We start from the raw sequence: 7,464 nt of genomic DNA on the forward strand, positions 1-7,464 counted from the left end.
AATTTTGGATTACTTTAATCTGCAGTTCCTAAAATTGAATGCTACTCGGTCCTAGAATACTTTGGAATGTAAGATTTTAGTGCATTTGAAAATGGGTAGCTATTAAGATATACAATATGGTTTTTAAATTCTCAAATTACAATATACATTAGGAGTTTTTATTGGAAGCAATTGTAATAGGGGAGAGATATTTCAAGTTTGCCCTTCTATATGCTGAATTAGGTGCAAGATTGAGGCATACAGGTAATAATAAGTAAACAACTGAAAATAAGGCATCTGAGTGTGGCTGCTGAATAGAATTCTGGGAGTAAAAGAAATTATCTGGGGAAAGAAAATGAGTGATTGTAAAGCAATATGGTACTTTGACATAGTCTGTGATGGTGAGGGGAGAAAGGTATTTTCAAAGCATAGAGAAGAGTAACTACAAAGGCAAGAGAACTCAGTCATGGCAACCTAGGAAGAGAATTGTATAAGAGCAGAAACACTAAACACTGATGTTTCTTAGAAGATAGTGGCTATTGACTTGCATTTAGGAACATGACCACTAACCAGGACCTGGTGCGGGGAGCATGGAATGGAAACACATCAGACTAGAAGATCAGACATGAATAGGAGGGAAGGAAATGAGAATAGCTGATCTTGGTAAAGCTTCCTAGCAATGGGTCAGCAGTAACAAGAAGTGTCTGAGTGTTCACAGGAAAATTTTTGTTTGTATTGTGGTATTGGTGATTTAAATTAAAGTAGGGCACATGCTTTTGCTTTAAAGCCCATGGACAGAAAACAGTTGAAAAATAAACTGTACTAAGTCTGGCATCAGTGGTTCACCCTTGTAAAATCCTTGCTACTGAGGAAGCTAAGATCTGAAAATCAAGGTTCAAAGCCAGCCCAGGCAGGAAAGATCATGAGACTCTTATCTCCAATTAACCACCAAAAAAAAATGGAGTTATGACTCAAGTGGTAGAATACTAGCCTTGAGCAGTAAAGCTTAGAGAGAATGCCCAGGCCCCAAGTTCAAGCCCTAAGAATAGCACAAAAACAAGACATACATACATACATATATACATACCAAATAAACTATATCACAGAAAAAAAATAGAACAAGATTTCTGAGAAGATGGGGTTAATGAGATCTATAACAGAAGTAGTAGGACTATACTTGATTTTTTAATCCACATTTTTATCATAAAAGAGAAAGGGAAACCAAGATAAAAAGCATGTGATAGGAAAAGTGATGTCTTACTCTTCTAATTTAAGTAGCAAAATCACTTTCAGCTAGAGGGAGGAAAGAGATTTCAGAAAATGAGATTCAAAGTTTGAAATAGCTCTTATGGATAGAGGGGAAATGAGCTCCTGGGGTAAAATATTTGCATTTTTGGTTCATGTTGAACATTCATTGGAGTTTAACTTGAAATTGAGATGTAGACATTTACGCCATGGGTCTCTCCATAGTGTTTGTTCATTACTATTCCCTTCCTTGTAACAATCATTTATTCTAATTGCTAAATGTAAATAGGCCAGTAACACATATCACTAACCTTTATGTAAATGTCTGCACAGTCTAGAACAAATTCTATTGGAAAATCCTTAGAAGCAATATTTCCCAGAGTCTTTGTAGGACTCTAAAATTTTTCTGCAGCTTTCTATTTAATATATTTTAATTTTTTTCTTAGACTTAAAGTCTTTGGCCTTCATGTTCTTTCTGTGAATATAGTAAATGTACTTATTAACTTTTAGTGACATGATTTTCTGACCTGAAATTGCTATGAGAAAATGAACAGCTATCTGTTTTGCTTTTTTGACTTGATTTTATTTAATATTTTCATTGGAATGTACATAATGTTGTCCATCCCTTTTAACATCATCTTTTCATATGCATTTTCTAATTTTTTTGTTTTAAGAAACTTCTCTGGAATTATTGTTTTCTGTTCTATGCTTCTATGTTTTTCCTCAGTGCCTTTTGTTCTACATATTATTTTCTTATCTTTTCAGCTCATTTTCCTTTAATATCTCTTAATTTTTTAAACATTTTTCTCAGTGCATTTTTAAACATTTATTTTAATGCATTCAGATTTGTGCTGGTTTTCTGGGGTTTTTTTTAACTTTTATCTTTACTTGAGGAGTGATTTTTGTTCCCTAAATTCTGTCACCTATCTTTCATACTCTTTATTTCCTCCCAACAGATTTTTTAAATCCATTTTTTGCACAGATCGTATCTATTTTTCTCTTTGAATAAGTAGGCTCTATTTTTTTGTTTAGTGGATACATCTTGCTAACATGTTCTGTTTGTTGTAGGGATGTCATTTTGTTCTCTAGACTATTTCTTCTCATGGTAACTTTCTGGTGAATCTACTACATTCCTTTTCTATTGCTTAGGCGTAAGTCAAAGCATCATTATTCTTACCTGTGAAAGGATGGGAAAGCCTGGCTTTTCTTCAGTCTTTAGTGTATCTAGAGCCCCCTCTTCTGTTTCTTTCTAGATAAACACTCTGCCATTGGCCTTTCTGAGTGTACTTCCTGTCGCCTTTGTTCCCCACTCTGATCTAAGTGGCATCTTTGACTTCTATTAGACTTGTCACATTTAACTTGAATTTGATCCTAGGGATTTGTCCTTTGCTTAGGCGATATCCTGACATGCTCCTTCTGCTCCAGAACTGAGTCCTTTTCCTATTTCTTGTTGGAGACCAGTGATTTCATACTTGCCAGCCTCTCTTTTCCACTTCCACTGTTGCTCTCAGATGAGTCTGACTGTCTTTCCAATGGTTACTTGCCACTGGGAACCTGGCTGATTCTACAGTCCAAGGGCACAGTTTGCAATAACACAGTAGTCTATAGGTTTTGTGACTCTCTATTAATTCAGGAATATTGTTATTAAGTGTTCTTGCAAATATAGTTTATGTGGTTTGGGTTTAGTCTTTCCTGTTTTTATAGGGGATTTTAAGCTATATCCAGTAAGTTACACCACATGTACCATCAGTGTCCAAGAACGTAAAACACTTCAAAAATGTAATACACATGTATTTGGAAAATGTGCATTAAAATATAATTCATATATTGAAGTATTTTATGAGCTTCCTAGATATTAGTTTCTAGATCAATTCTGATTTAAGTAAAATAAATACCATAATTTTAAGAATAAAATTAAGTAGCAATACTAGCATGAAATATGATTTTAAAATAGTGATGGTATTATACAAATAACTCAATTTGAAAATACTATAGTAGTTCAATTCTTCAAATAGTAAGGAACAGGTATCTTTTTTTTTTAATTATAGGGTCAGAGTACTATATTCAGTCTTCCTCCATATGATAGCTGTACCAGTTGTTGTATCCATAGATATAACAACAACAGATCAAGAATATTTGAGAATAAATTGTATCTGTACTAAACATATAAATGATTCTTTAATTACCACAAAGAAGTAACTATGTGGCATTTATGTTACGTTAGATGTTATAAGTAATCTAGAGATCATTGAAAACATATCAGTATGATATGGTCAGGTCACACACAGGTGTGCCTCTTTACCTTAGGGACTTCAGCATCCATAGATTTTTTTGGGTACTTACCACAGATCCGGAAACCAACTCCCTGCAGATACAAGGGATAATTGCATTTGAAAGAGCCATAGAGAGCAAGGAAGACATGATCCTACCTTCTGAGCTTGATTAATAAACATAACAATAAGAAAAGATGCTATGAAGACTCAGTTTTAATTAAGGAAAGGAGAAGGAAAGAGTCCTTATAAACAGGATAGCTAACACTGGTGGCAGATGAAGCATAACAAATAGCTAGAGGCTAGAGACAGCAGTCCTTAACTAGTAAATATTCCATTTTAAAAAAACCAATGTACTATTGGTAGCATTGAAAATGGTCACAGCCAATTACCGATCAGCTATACTTCTAGAAATTTATTTTGGTATCCAAATGGTCAATAAAATAAAACTAAGACTGAAGAACATAATGATTCAGTAACCAAACAACACTGAATATATATGATGAAATAATAGAGAATATTTAAAATTTTCAACCACAGATAGTTTAAGAACATTGTAATGCCAAACATTTTTTAAGGAGAATTTATATAACATTAGTCAAAATCAGGATTGTAAGGTTTGAAGAAGCATATGTATATACTAAGTAAGCTGCATAGACCTCTTTAAATATATTTTAGGTTATTAGGATTACTTAGTTGTTTCTATTTATTAACTATCGTGATGTTTCCATAGTTTAGTCACAAATATGTGTGTATGTATGTATGTATGTATGTATGTATGCATGTATATACATGTATGTATATGCATATAAATTTACCAATTGGAAAAAATTATATTTATTTGTTTTATCATAGCTTTAAAATGACAGTGATTTATAACTCAGAGTTTCCTCATATATTTTTCTGTTTCATTCCTCTGTTGAAGGACTGTTTATAAGCTCGAAAGAGATCATCACATGTGAAGGCAGTAAAAGAAAATGCATTTACCAGGGAATAGGGAAGATTGAATGAGATAGCACAGAGGATGCATAGAGCAGTAAAACTGTGCTGTATGAAACTGTAGTTGTGGATATATATGTGGCTCTATACATTTGTCAGATGTACATTAACAGAGGTCCCCAGTGGGAACTATGGTTTTATAGTAATGATGTGTCATTGTGGGTTTATGAATTGAAACAAGGGCATTACTGAGGCATGAGGTGGTGATAGGAGGGAGGGTACATGTATATAGAAGTAGGCATGTGTGTACATTGGGGACTTTCTGTATTTTGTGCTTATTTTTGTTGTGAGCCTAACACTGCTCTAAAAAAACAATCTATTGAAATTATTTAAGCCAGGTTATAAGACTTTATATTCTACCTAATTTTAAAAAAATGTAACCAGAAGATCAGTGTGCCAGTTTGGAGCTAGAGGAGAATATGTTAAACCATGAGATGGACTCTTAGACAAGCCACTCTCTGATCTGTTCATGGCTCCATTTTGCTGTGTAAGGCACGAAGACTATAGTGGAGTTCAGCCCCTTTACTTCAGAGGCACACCCCGAGGATGGATGAATCTCCCTACTGAAGCTGCTTTTTGTCTCTTCAACAAAAGACACTTCATATGCCACTCAAAGGTCTGAATGTTTCCGCCTTTTGTTTTGTTACAGTTATGCAAGAGGACTGGAGATGCAGCCATACAATAGAAATCAAGATTAATCGGCATGGAAATACCATGCTTTCAAAATAGCTCCTCAGAAATCACCTCTGAGATCACCCTTGCATGGTTGGTGGTAAGTGCTGCCCTTTTCAGTGAATAACTGCAATGATCTTTAAATATTAATGAGGTAAAATGAATAGCAAGTAATAATAGAGAAATACTGGATGGGAAGTTGGCATTATGCCAGTTTTTGAGGGAGGGTTAGGAAAGGGAGGAGAGGATGTAAAGGGTTCTTCTAACTAGGCAAGGCTGCAGGCTCTGAATGCAACGGATTAATTTAGAAATGAGTTGTGAAAGGTTAATTTCTATTTCAAACTACATACTGAACCATGACTGCAGAGAGAAGAGTGTAGGATGGTGTGCTGGAGAGAAGCTGTCTCCAGCTGAAGCTCCTGATCACAAGTATTTGTCTTAAAATCCACATAGAGATGTACCCCCCCTTTTCCCAGAGCCGTCTTAGTATACAATCATTGCAATATACATTAATATACACTATCACTTCAGATCAGGAAATGCAAATGCCAAGTCTTATAAAATCTAAGGAGAAAGTGTCCATGAGAGAAAAAGCCCTTATGGAAGAAACATTCCCTTTTCCTCCTATATTAACGCCATAAGGGCTTCAGACACAGAGTTCTGGGCCTTCTAATTAAGAAAAAAAGCCAGAAATCTAGATCATTTTAAGAAAGTTTACAGTTTTAGAGAAAAAATAACTATTGATATTTTATTTTTATAGAATGTTTTACCAGGCCATGCTAACATTTTAAATACCCATTAAAAGTTTTCAGTCAGTGATCACTTTGATAAAATGATGGCTATTTACTACCTTGTCTCCCATGCTCTGTGTGATAACTAAACTCACCCACTATTTTTCTTTACTTGAGATATTGAAAATTTTATCCGTACAGGTTTCTGTTTATACATATCACAGTTTAATTTGACCTATTCTTTTATAATGTATTATATATATTATCTGCACTGTTATTTTATCATTAGCCTGCAACATTATCCTGTCATATTTTGTCTTTTTCAAATCTAATTGTGAAATAAAATCCCAGTGATTTAATAATAGATCTTTCTAGTGGTAATTAACAGTTTTGTCTCATAACAAACTCAACAGGAGTGTGATAATAAATGTGAAAGAATAATGTCATATTAACTGTATTGTAAGCCAATAAAAGGGCAGGCAGCTGTCAACCAATACACACACTAAACCTCTAAAGCTGTTAAATCAACTGACAGGAGAATAATACAATTATAAAGATACCCAAAACACATTTTTCAGCAATCATATAACAAGGCAGTAATTTAAGTGATCCAGAAAATTGTTCTATCATATTATTTTTTTGATTGATATCAAAATGGACACACAATATTTAGAAATTCTTACAAAACGTATACACTTCATGAAGTGGCAGCTGACACTGCTTGGAAAACACTGTGCTTTGTGATTGGTTATTCTCCTTACAAGTTACCTTGTTCTTTTGTGGACACTAAACACTACCTATAAAAAACAAACGAACAAACAAACAATTCTGTGACCGGGTGGCTGGAGTCAAGATGGAGGAGTATGCCTGAGAGCCTTGCTTTGGAGAACTGTGGATGCCTGCCATGGGATCTTCACACAGGCATCATAGGTGGGCAGCATCATCCAAGCCATCAAAGGTTTTCTCATTCTCCTGTGGGTGTGAATCACAGATGATGAGGGAGTTTGACGGCTGTTAAAAACCCCAGCTCCCCAGTTGGGAGGTAGCTTTGCCATTGGGGGTGGTCTGGTCTCCATGACTGACTGTAGGATGGTTCAAGTCAGAGGAAAAGAAGATTCCCTAGGACTCCATCACAGTAACCATCCTGACAGCCAGAAATGGACAGGCGGCCATGGTTAGGTCAGCAGCCATGGGAAGCGTTCTCCTAGCTTGAATCGAAGGAGCTGGCATCTTGACAAGGTTTGCCTCTGCAGTTTCCCAATGCCCTCAGTTTGCTGAAGACCCCTCCCACTTGCCTGCCAGCCAGTTACCTCCTCACTTTTTGGAGACGATCGACAATAGCAATTGATTTCGACCAGAGGAATAGATTTTCTTTCCCAGGATTTCTTTAACTGAAGTTCAAAAAAGATTTCAGATCAAGTTACACATGATCTGTTTTTACAACTATGGGTGAGTCAAAATAGGCCATGAAGAGACAGTTAGCACTTTTTTTCTATTTAAAGGAACATGGAAGGAAGATAAATAATGCTGCATTTATTTATACATGTGTGGATTGCATTGTCATCAGA

General features: G+C 35.2%; 1 pseudogene; it reads left to right on the top strand.

Annotated features, from left to right (window-relative positions):
* Window positions 1–6,749: 6,749 nt before the first annotated feature.
* On the top strand, window positions 6,750–7,237 carry LOC122105638 (annotated as a pseudogene).
* The last annotated feature ends 227 nt before the right edge of the window (window positions 7,238–7,464 follow it).

Source organism: Dipodomys spectabilis, unplaced genomic scaffold (assembly GCF_019054845.1).
Source record: "Dipodomys spectabilis isolate Male_0828 unplaced genomic scaffold, ASM1905484v1 ptg000032l, whole genome shotgun sequence".
In the NCBI taxonomy this organism is placed as follows: domain Eukaryota; kingdom Metazoa; phylum Chordata; class Mammalia; order Rodentia; family Heteromyidae; genus Dipodomys; species Dipodomys spectabilis.